Consider the following 10069-nt stretch of genomic DNA (forward strand, 5'->3'; position numbering starts at 1 on the left):
TGTACCTGATCTAAAATTATATTATAAAGCAGCAGTCACCAAAACCATTTGGTATTGGCTAAGAAATAGATTAGTGGATCAGTGGAAAAGGCTAGGCTCACAAGACAGAATAGTCAATTATAGCAATCTAGTGTTTGACAAACCCAAAGCCCCTAACTTCTGGGAAAAGAATTCATTATTTGATAAAAACTGCTGGGATAATTGGAAATTAGTATGGCAGAAATTAGGCATGGACCCACACTTAACACCATATACCAAGATAAGATCAAAATGGGTCTATGACCTAGGCATAAAGAACGAGATTATAAATAAATTAGAGGAACATAGAATAGTTTATCTCTCAGACTTGTGGAGGAGAAAGAAATTTGTGACCAAAGATGAACTAGAGACCATTACTGATCACAGAATAGAAAATTTCGATTACATCAAATTAAAAAGCCTTTGTACAAATAAAACTAATGCAAACAAGATTAGAAGGGAAGCAACAAACTGGGAAAACATTTTCACGGTTAAAGGTTCTGATAAAGGCCTCATTTCCAAAATATATAGAGAACTGACTCAAATTTATAAGAAATCAAGCCATTCTCCAATTGCTAAATGGTCAAAGGATATGAACAGACAATTTTCAGAGGATGAAATTGAAACTATTACCACTCATATGAAAGAGTGTTCCAAATCATTATTGATCAGAGAAATGCAAATTAAGACAACTCTGAGATACCACTACACACCTGTCAGATTGGCTAAGATGACAGGAAAAAATAATGATGAATGTTGGAGGGGATGCGGGAAAACTGGGACACTAATGCATTGTTGGTGGAGTTGTGAACGAATCCAACCATTCTGGAGAGCAATCTGGAATTATGCCCAAAAAATTATCAAAATGTGCATACCCTTTGATCCAGCAGTGTTTCTATTGGGCTTATATCCCAAAGAAATACTAAAGAAGGGAAAGGGACCTGTATGTGCCAAAATGTTTGTAGCAGCCCTGTTTGTAGTGGCTAGAAACTGGAAAATGAATGGATGCCCATCAATTGGAGAATGGCTGGGTAAATTGTGGTATATGAATGTTATGCAATATTATTGTTCTGTAAGAAATGACCAGCAGGATGAATACAGAGAGGACTGGCGAGACTTAAATGAACTGATGCTAAGTGAAATGAGCAGAACCAGGAGATCATTATACACTTCGACAACGATATTGTATGAGGACATATTTTGATGGAAGTGGATTTCTTTGACAAAGAGACCTGAGTTTCAATTGATAAATGACGGACAAAAGCAGCTACACCCAAAGAAAGAACACTGGGAAACGAATGTGAACTATCTGCATTTTTGTTTTTCTTCCCGGATTATTTATACCTTCTGAATCCAATTCTCCCTACGCAACAAGAGAACTGTTCGGTTCTGCAAACATATATTGTATCTAGGATATACTGCAACATATCCAACATATAAAGGACTGCTTGCCATCTAGGGGAGGGGGTGGAGGGAGGGAGGGGAAAAAAAATCGGAACAGAAATGAGTGTCAATATAATGTAATTATTAAATAAAAAATTAAAAAAAAAACACTTATGAGGTTTTTTTAAAAAGGAGAGAGAGAATAAAATGGGGGAGGGAAAATACAGTCAGTAGTAGTAAGTGCAAAAAGAATTTCAATGCAAGTTTCTTTATAAGGTCTCATTTATTAAAAATAGAGGGAACTGAGTCAAATTAATAAAAAGTAAGAACAATGCCCCAAATTGAAAAAGGAGCAATGTTCTGTGCCCAAAGTTCTATAAATGCTTGTATATCCTTTGACTTAACAGCATCATTACATGGCAAAAATACCAAAAGAGATTCGGGAAAAAAGAGGAAAATGACATACATATATATAATGAGAAATTGAAGGGATGCCCATCAATTGGGGAATGGCTCAATAAACTGTGTTGTGTGTTTATGATAAAATATTACTGTCTGATGGAAAATCATGAACAGGATACGTTCAGGGAAAAAATAATCCCCAAAAAGTCCTTCATGGACTCAAGCAAAATGAAATCTGAGGTATACAAAGTAATAACAAAGGATTACCAGCAGTGAATGATTTTAATATTCTCTGTAGTACTATGTATAATCCATAACTGCTCTGAAGGATATATGATGAAAAATCCTATCCATAGCCAGAGAAGGAACTGATTGTATCTGAATATAAACTTAAACATTCTCTCTTTATCACTTTCTTTTTTAGTTTAATTTTTCTTGAGAATTATTATTTTCATTAAGGTTGGAGATCTGTTGTTGATTTTTTTCATAATGACTTTTATTGAAGTATTTTACATAATTTCACAAATGTTTTATTAATTGTGGGTAAGGATAATGGAGAGAATCTAGAACCCAAGACCTTTAAAAACAAATGTAAAAAAAATTTGTTTTGAATGTGCTTGGAGAAAATATTAATGAAATAAATTCAGAATGGAGAAAAAAAGAACGAATCTGTTTTAATTCTTTTTCTATGATTTGAGAAAATTATTTTATTTTTCCCTATAAAATACATTTCATTTTCCTAAAGCATAATTGTGAAAAGAATCCAGCTATCACCTGACCATCATAAATATTCCAATAATGCTGGAATAGAAAAAGAAAAAGAATAAATAAAAAAAATAAAAGATTCTATCTAATGGTAATATCAAAGAATAAGTCCTTTCTACATTTAATAACTTTGACACATGAATTTCTCTCATGTAAATATGAATCTTGAATACAAAATATTAAAATAAAGTTTTAGTCAAGTTGAGGAATTAAGGTTTAAATGAGGAGAACTAAATAGAATTATTCATAAATATTAAATCCAATGCTCACATATTTAGTTAATTGTTGAGTAGATATGATGTTGTGAAATTCCTTAACATGTTGAACTATGAAGGGCCTAAATTATGATATTTATGAAATTTTTATGAACCTTAAATCTTCCTAGATGATAATTAGAAATTGTACCTTTGAAAACTTAATATCTTGTGAAATTTAGTGAATCTCTAGAGAATGTGTCTGCAAGATCACTTAAATTAAAAAAAAAAAAATTGTTACCAGACCCGTTGTACTGGATCTTCTGTAGTTTAATTTTATTCTTTTCAAGTATTATATTATTTTTATTCTGTGAGATTCTTTTCAGTGTCATCCTAATAATTCTTCACAGAAAGCCCACTCAATGTTCCTTTCTTTGGGGATCTTTAAATTTGTGCAATAGTATAAGACTAATGTGTCTTTGCTCTCATTACATGACTGGCTCCTCTGCTTTTCTATTCATACATCAGGATAATATTTTATATTATTTTTGTACAGAAACCATTCTGTAAACATCTAACAAAATACTTATTAAACAGGGGCAGCTAGGTGGCATTGAATTCTGGAGGACCTGAGTTCAAATCTGTTCTTAGACACAACACTTCCTAGCTGTGTGACCCTAGACAAGTCACTTAACCCCAATTGCGTCAGCAAAAGACAAATAACTTATTAAACAAATTATGTGTTTAATGTTAATTAATTAGTGTCTTAAGAATACAACAAAATGAAAAACAATTCCTGCCCTCAAAAAGCTCACAATATAGATATAGATAAACAAGCACAAGATAATTTGAGAGAAGGAAAAGCCACTAATAACTTGGGAGGTTTTACTCAAGAGGAGATCCCTAGACATGGAGCTTAGAAGAAAGATAAAAATGTTTACAGATGGAGTCAGAGGAGAAAGAATCTATTCACAGTATTCAGTTACAGAGGCAGGAGGTACAATAGTTGGAATGAATGAGGGCTATCCCTCAATTCCTATTCCTCAAGAGGAATTGTGTGAACCAAGGTTGGCAAGTCAAGCCGGAATTAGACACAAAAAGGTTTTAGAGCTTAAGTTTGAGTCTATCCTAGAAACAGTGCAGATCCAAGAAGATTCTTGAGCAGGAAAGTTTATTATGAAGTGTCAGGAATACTATTTGTTTAGCTGGAAAGAGAAATAATTGGAGGAGAGTCTGAAGAGCAAAACGAATTTGGCTACCATTTGAATCTCCCTGTTATTATCTAGGACATCCAAAATCTTGAATATTTTATGGTATTGTCTGACTAGCAACCATCTGGGTATTTAGTGGTCTACTAAAATAATTTATGAGCTTTTTAATCATTCTGTCAGGGCAGAATTTTATAGGAAATAAGAGAAATTTCATGTTAGCTTTCTCTTTTAATTTTGAATTTCTTGGTATCTGTTAGTAACTTGTGGCTGGAATTGTATGTTTTTTAATTTTGATCTTTTCATTTGCCGTTGATTTTGAACTTTGCTTTAATAAGCCAATCTGACCAAATCAATTGCTGATTCAGAAATTACTTCCAGAATACTAACTTTTCATCCTATCCGTTAGGAAGGTTTTTGAATTTTTTGCGATAATTTTCAGTAATCATCATTTAAAATCTTTTAACTACATTGTCTTTGAAGTGTTCAAGATTTACAAAAGTATGAACCTAACTCTAAATTCGCTCTCTAACCCTAACCCTAACCCTAACCCTAATCCTAAACTTAACCCTAACATTAACCCTAACCCTAACCCTAACCCTAATTATAACCCTATTTCTCAAGAGGAATTGTGTGAACCAAGGTTGGCAAGTCAAGCCAGAATTAGACACAAAAAGGTTTTAGAGCTTAAGTTTGAGTCTATTCTAGAAACAGTGCAGATCTAAGAAGATTCTTGAGCAGGAGAGTTTATTATGAAGTGTCAGGAATACTATTTGTTGAGTTGTAAAGAGAAATAATTGGAGGAGAGTCTGAAGAGCAAAACGAATTTGGTTACCATTTGAGTCTCCCTGTTATTATCTAGGACATCCAAAATAGTGAATATTTTATAGTATTGTCTGACTAGCAACCATCTGGGTATTTAGTGGTCTACTCAAATAATTTGTGAGCTTTTTAATCATTCAGTCAGGGCAGAATTTTATAGGAAATAAGAGAAATTTCATGTTAACTTTCTCTTTTAATTTTGAATTTCTTGGTATCTGTTAGTAACTTGTTGCTGAAATTATATGTTTTTTGATTTTGATCTTTTCATTGGCCGTTGATTTTGATCTTTACTTTAATAAGCCAATCTGACCAAATCAATTGCTGATTCAGAAATTACTTCCAGAATACTAACTTTTCATCCTATCAGCTATGAAGGTTTTTGATTTTTTTGCTATAATTTTCATTAATCATCATGTAAAATCTTTTAACTACATTGTCTTTGAAGTGTTCAAGATTTACAAAAGTATGAACCTAACCCTAAATTCGCTCTCTAACCCTAACCCTAACCCTAAATGCGCTGCCTCCCTACTCTAAACCTAATCTTAACACTAACCCTAACCCTGACTCTAACCATAACCCTAAATTCGCCTCCCGACTCTAACCCTAACCCTAACCCTAATCCTAACCCTAACACTCCCAACTCTAACCCTAACCCTAACCCTAAATGTTAATTAATTAATGTCTTAAGAATACAACAAAATGAAAAACAATTCCTGCCCTCAAAAAGCTCACAATATAGATATAGAAAAACAAGCACAAGATAAATTGAGAGAAGGAAAAGCCACTAATAACTTGGGAGGTTTTACTCAAGAGAAGATCCCTAGACATGGAGCTTAGAAGAAAGCTAAAAATGTTTACAGATGGAGTCAGAGGAGAAAGTATCTATTCACAGTATAAAGTTACAGAGGCAGGAGGTACAATAGTTGGAATGAATGAGGACTATCCCTCAATTCCTATTCCTCAAGAGGAATTGTGTGAACCAAGGTTGACAAGTCAAGCCAGAATTAGACAGAAAAAGGTTTTAGAGCTTAAGTTTGAGTCTATCCTAGAAACAGTGCAGATCCAAGAAGATTCTTGAGCAGGAAAGTTTGTTATGAAGTGTCAGGAATACTATTTGTTTAGTTGTAAAGCGAAATAATTGGAGGAGAGTCTGAAGAGCAAAACGAATTTGGCTACCAATTGAATCTCCCTGTTATTATCTAGGACATCCAAAATCTTGAATATTTTATGGTATTGTCTGACTAGCAACCATCTGGGTATTTAGTGGTCTACTAAAATAATTTATGAGCTTTTTAATCATTCTGTCAGGGCAGAATTTTATAGGAAATAAGAGAAATTTCATGTTAGCTTTCTCTTTTAATTTTGAATTTCTTGGTATCTGTTAGTAACTTGTTGCTGGAATTATATGTTTTTTGATTTTGATCTTTTCATTTGCCATTGATTTTGTACTTTGTTTTAATAAGCCAATCTGACCAAATCAATTGCTGATTCAAAAATTACTTCCAGAATACTAACTTTTCATCCTATCAGTTATGAAGGTTTTTGAATTTTTTGCGAAAATTTTCAGTAATCATCTTTTAAAATGTTTTAACTACATTGCCTTTGAAGTGTTCAAGATTTACAAAAGTGTGAACCTAACCCTAAATTCGCTCTCTAACCCCAACCCTAACCCTAACCCTAACCTTAACCCTAACATTAACCCTAACCCTATCCCTAATTATAACCCTATTTCTCAAGAGGAATTGTGTGAACCAAGGTTGGCAAGTCAAGCAGGAATTAGACACAAAAAGGTTTTAGAGCTTAAGTTTGAGTCTATCCTAGAAACAGTGCAGATCCAAGAAGATTCTTGAGCAGGAGAGTTTATTATGAAGTGTCAGGAATACTATTTGTTTAGTTGGAAAGAGAAATAATTGGAGGAGAGTCTGAAGAGCAAAATGAATTTGGTTACCATTTGAGTCTCCCTGTTATTATCCAGGACATCCAAAATACTGAATATTTTATGGTATTGTCCGACTAGCAACCGTCTGGGTATTTAGTGATCTACGAAAATAATTTATGAGCTTTTTAATCATTCTGTCAGGGCAGAATTTTATAGGAAATAAGAGAAATTTCATGTTAGCTTTCTCTTTTAATTTTGAATTTCTTGGTATCTGTTAGTAACTTGTTGCTGAAATTATATGTTTTTTGATTTTGATCTTTTCATTTGCCGTTGATTTTGATCTTTGCTTTAATAAGCCAATCTGACCAAATCAATTGCTGAGTCAGAAATTACTTCCAGAATACTAACTTTTCATCCTATCCGTTATGAAGGTTTATGATTTTTTTTGGCGATAATTTTCAGTAATCATCAATTAAAACCTTTTAACTACGTTGTCTTTGAAGTGTTCAAGATTTAAAAAAGTATTAACCTAACCCTAAATTCGCTCTCTAACCCTAACCCTAACCTAAACCTAACCCTAACCCTAACCGTAACCCTAACCCTAAACCCTAACCCTAACCCTAAATTCCTGCCTCCCGACTCTAACCCTAACCCTAACCCAAACCCTAAACCCTAACCCTAACCCTAACCCTAAACCCTAAACCTAACCCTAACCCTAGCTTATTACCTGGTTGTTAAGATGGTGGAGAGGAGGCTCACAGCTGCATAAGCTCCATGCTTTCTCTCACTATCCATTCCATGACAAGCCTCTGAATTAATGCTTGACTGAAAAAAAAACCCACATATAGTTACCAAAAGAAGCCATCCTTGAGATTCGCCAAGAAAGGTCTGTCTTTACTGGAGGGCTGGGATGGTTTCAAATCAGATGCAGGTGGCGGACAGCAGCAGTGAGAGCACGGCAACAGACTGGAGAGGGGGTGAGGAGTGCTCGCAGCCGTCTCTGCGGGGGGAGCTTCGCTACAGGTTTGGATACTTTGCTCCGGCAGCAAGTCAGCAGCCCAACAGAGAAGCTAAAAACACCGGGGCTGAAGAACACAACCCCAAACAGCTGGAGTCTCTCGGGACCTGGCCGCCCACCGCACAGTGACTCAGCACGCTCTGGGATCTCAGAGCGCAGGCACAGCACAGTAGGGCTAGTGCCTCACTGCTGCCCCCCGCAGTCTGGAGAGGAAGCTCGATAACACACCCAGCCTCTCCCCCAAAGAAAGACTCCAGTTTTTTCTGTTTTTCTTTGATAGTTTGTCTTTGATTATTAGACAGAATGAGCAAGAAACTGAAGAGGACTTTAACCCTTGACACCTTCTATACAGATAGAGAGCAGACTCTAAATCCTGAGGAGACTAAAAACAGACAATCTCCAGGTGAATCCCCAAAGGAGGAGATCATCTGTTCCTCAGCACAGATGAACCTCATAGAAGTAATTTAAAAAGCTCTCACAAGGGAGCTAGAAGAAAAATGGGAAAAGCAGAGTGAGGCTTGGCAAAAGGAGAGGGAAGCTTGGGAAAAGGAGAGGGAGGCATGGCAGAAGAGCCTGGAGAAGTCAGTTAAAGAGAGAGTGGATAAAGAAGTAAAATCCTTGAAAAATAGGATTGGTGAACTGGAAACAGAAAATAGCTCTCTAAAAAACAAAATTGGCGAAATGGAAAAAAATTCCACAGAAAAAAAGAACTCAATTGGACAATTAGAAAAAGATCTTTTTTTTTTTTTAATTTTTTATTTAATAATTACATTATATTGACACTCGTTTCTGTTCCGATTTTTTTTCCCTCCCTCCCTCCACCCCCTCCCCTAGATGGCAAGCAGTCCTTTATATGTTGGATATGTTGCAGTATATCCTAGATACAATATATGTTTGCAGAACCGAACAGTTCTCTTGTTGCATAGGGAGAATTGGATTCAGAAGGTATAAATAATCCGGGAAGAAAAACAAAAATGCAGATAGTTCACATTCGTTTCCCAGTGTTCTTTCTTTGGGTGTAGCTGCTTTTGTCCGTCATTTATCAATTGAAACTCAGGTCTCTTTGTCAAAGAAATACACTTCCATCAAAATATGTCCTCATACAATATCGTTGTCGAAGTGTATAATGATCTCCTGGTTCTGCTCATTTCACTTAGCATCAGTTCATTTAAGTCTCGCCAGTCCTCTCTGTATTCATCCTGCTGGTCATTTCTTTTTTTTTTTTTTTTTTTTAAATTTTTTATTTAATAATTACATTATATTGACACTCGTTTCTGTTCCGATTTTTTTCCCCCTCCCTCCCTCCACCCCCTCCCCTAGATGGCAAGCAGTCCTTTATATGTTGGATATGTTGCAGTATATCCTAGATACAATATATGTTTGCAGAACCGAACAGTTCTCTTGTTGCGTAGGGAGAATTGGATTCAGAAGGTATAAATAATCCGGGAAGAAAAACAAAAATGCAGATAGTTTACATTCGTTTCCCAGTGTTCTTTCTTTGGGTGTAGCTGCTTTTGTCCGTCATTTATCAATTGAAACTCAGGTCTCTTTGTCAGAGAAATCCACTTCCATCAAAATATGTCCTCATACAATATCGTTGTCGAAGTGTATAATGATCTCCTGGTTCTGCTCATTTCACTTAGCATCAGTTCATGTAAGTCTCGCCAGTCCTCTCTGTATTCATCCTGCTGGTCATTTCTTACAGAACAATAATATTCCATAACATTCATATACCACAATTTACCCAGCCATTCTCCAATTGATGGGCATCCATTCATTTTCCAGTTTCTAGCCACTACAAACAGGGCTGCTACAAACATTTTGGCACATACAGGTCCCTTTCCCTTCTTTAGTATTTCTTTGGGATATAAGCCCAATAGAAACACTGCTGGATCAAAGGGTATGCACAATTTGATAATTTTTTGGGCATAATTCCAGATTGCTCTCCAGAATGGTTGGATTCGTTCACAACTCCACCAACAATGCATTAGTGTCCCAGTTTTCCCGCATCCCCTCCAACATTCATCATTATTTTTTCCTGTCATCTTAGCCAATCTGACAGGTGTGTAGTGGTATCTCAGAGTTGTCTTAATTTGCATTTCTCTGATCAATAATGATTTGGAACACTCTTTCATATGAGTGGTAATAGTTTCAATCTCATCCTCTGAAAATTGTCTGTTCATATCCTTTGACCATTTATCAATTGGAGAATGGCCTGATTTCTTATAAATTTGAGTCAGTTCTCTATATATTTTGGAAATGAGGCCTTTATCAGAACCTTTAACTGTGAAAATGTTTTCCCAGTTTGTTGCTTCCCTTCTAATCTTGTTTGCATTAGTTTTATTTGTACAAAAGCTTTTTAATTTGATGTAATCGAAAT

Source organism: Antechinus flavipes, chromosome 6 (assembly GCF_016432865.1).
Source record: "Antechinus flavipes isolate AdamAnt ecotype Samford, QLD, Australia chromosome 6, AdamAnt_v2, whole genome shotgun sequence".
NCBI classification, from domain to species: Eukaryota; Metazoa; Chordata; class Mammalia; order Dasyuromorphia; family Dasyuridae; genus Antechinus; species Antechinus flavipes.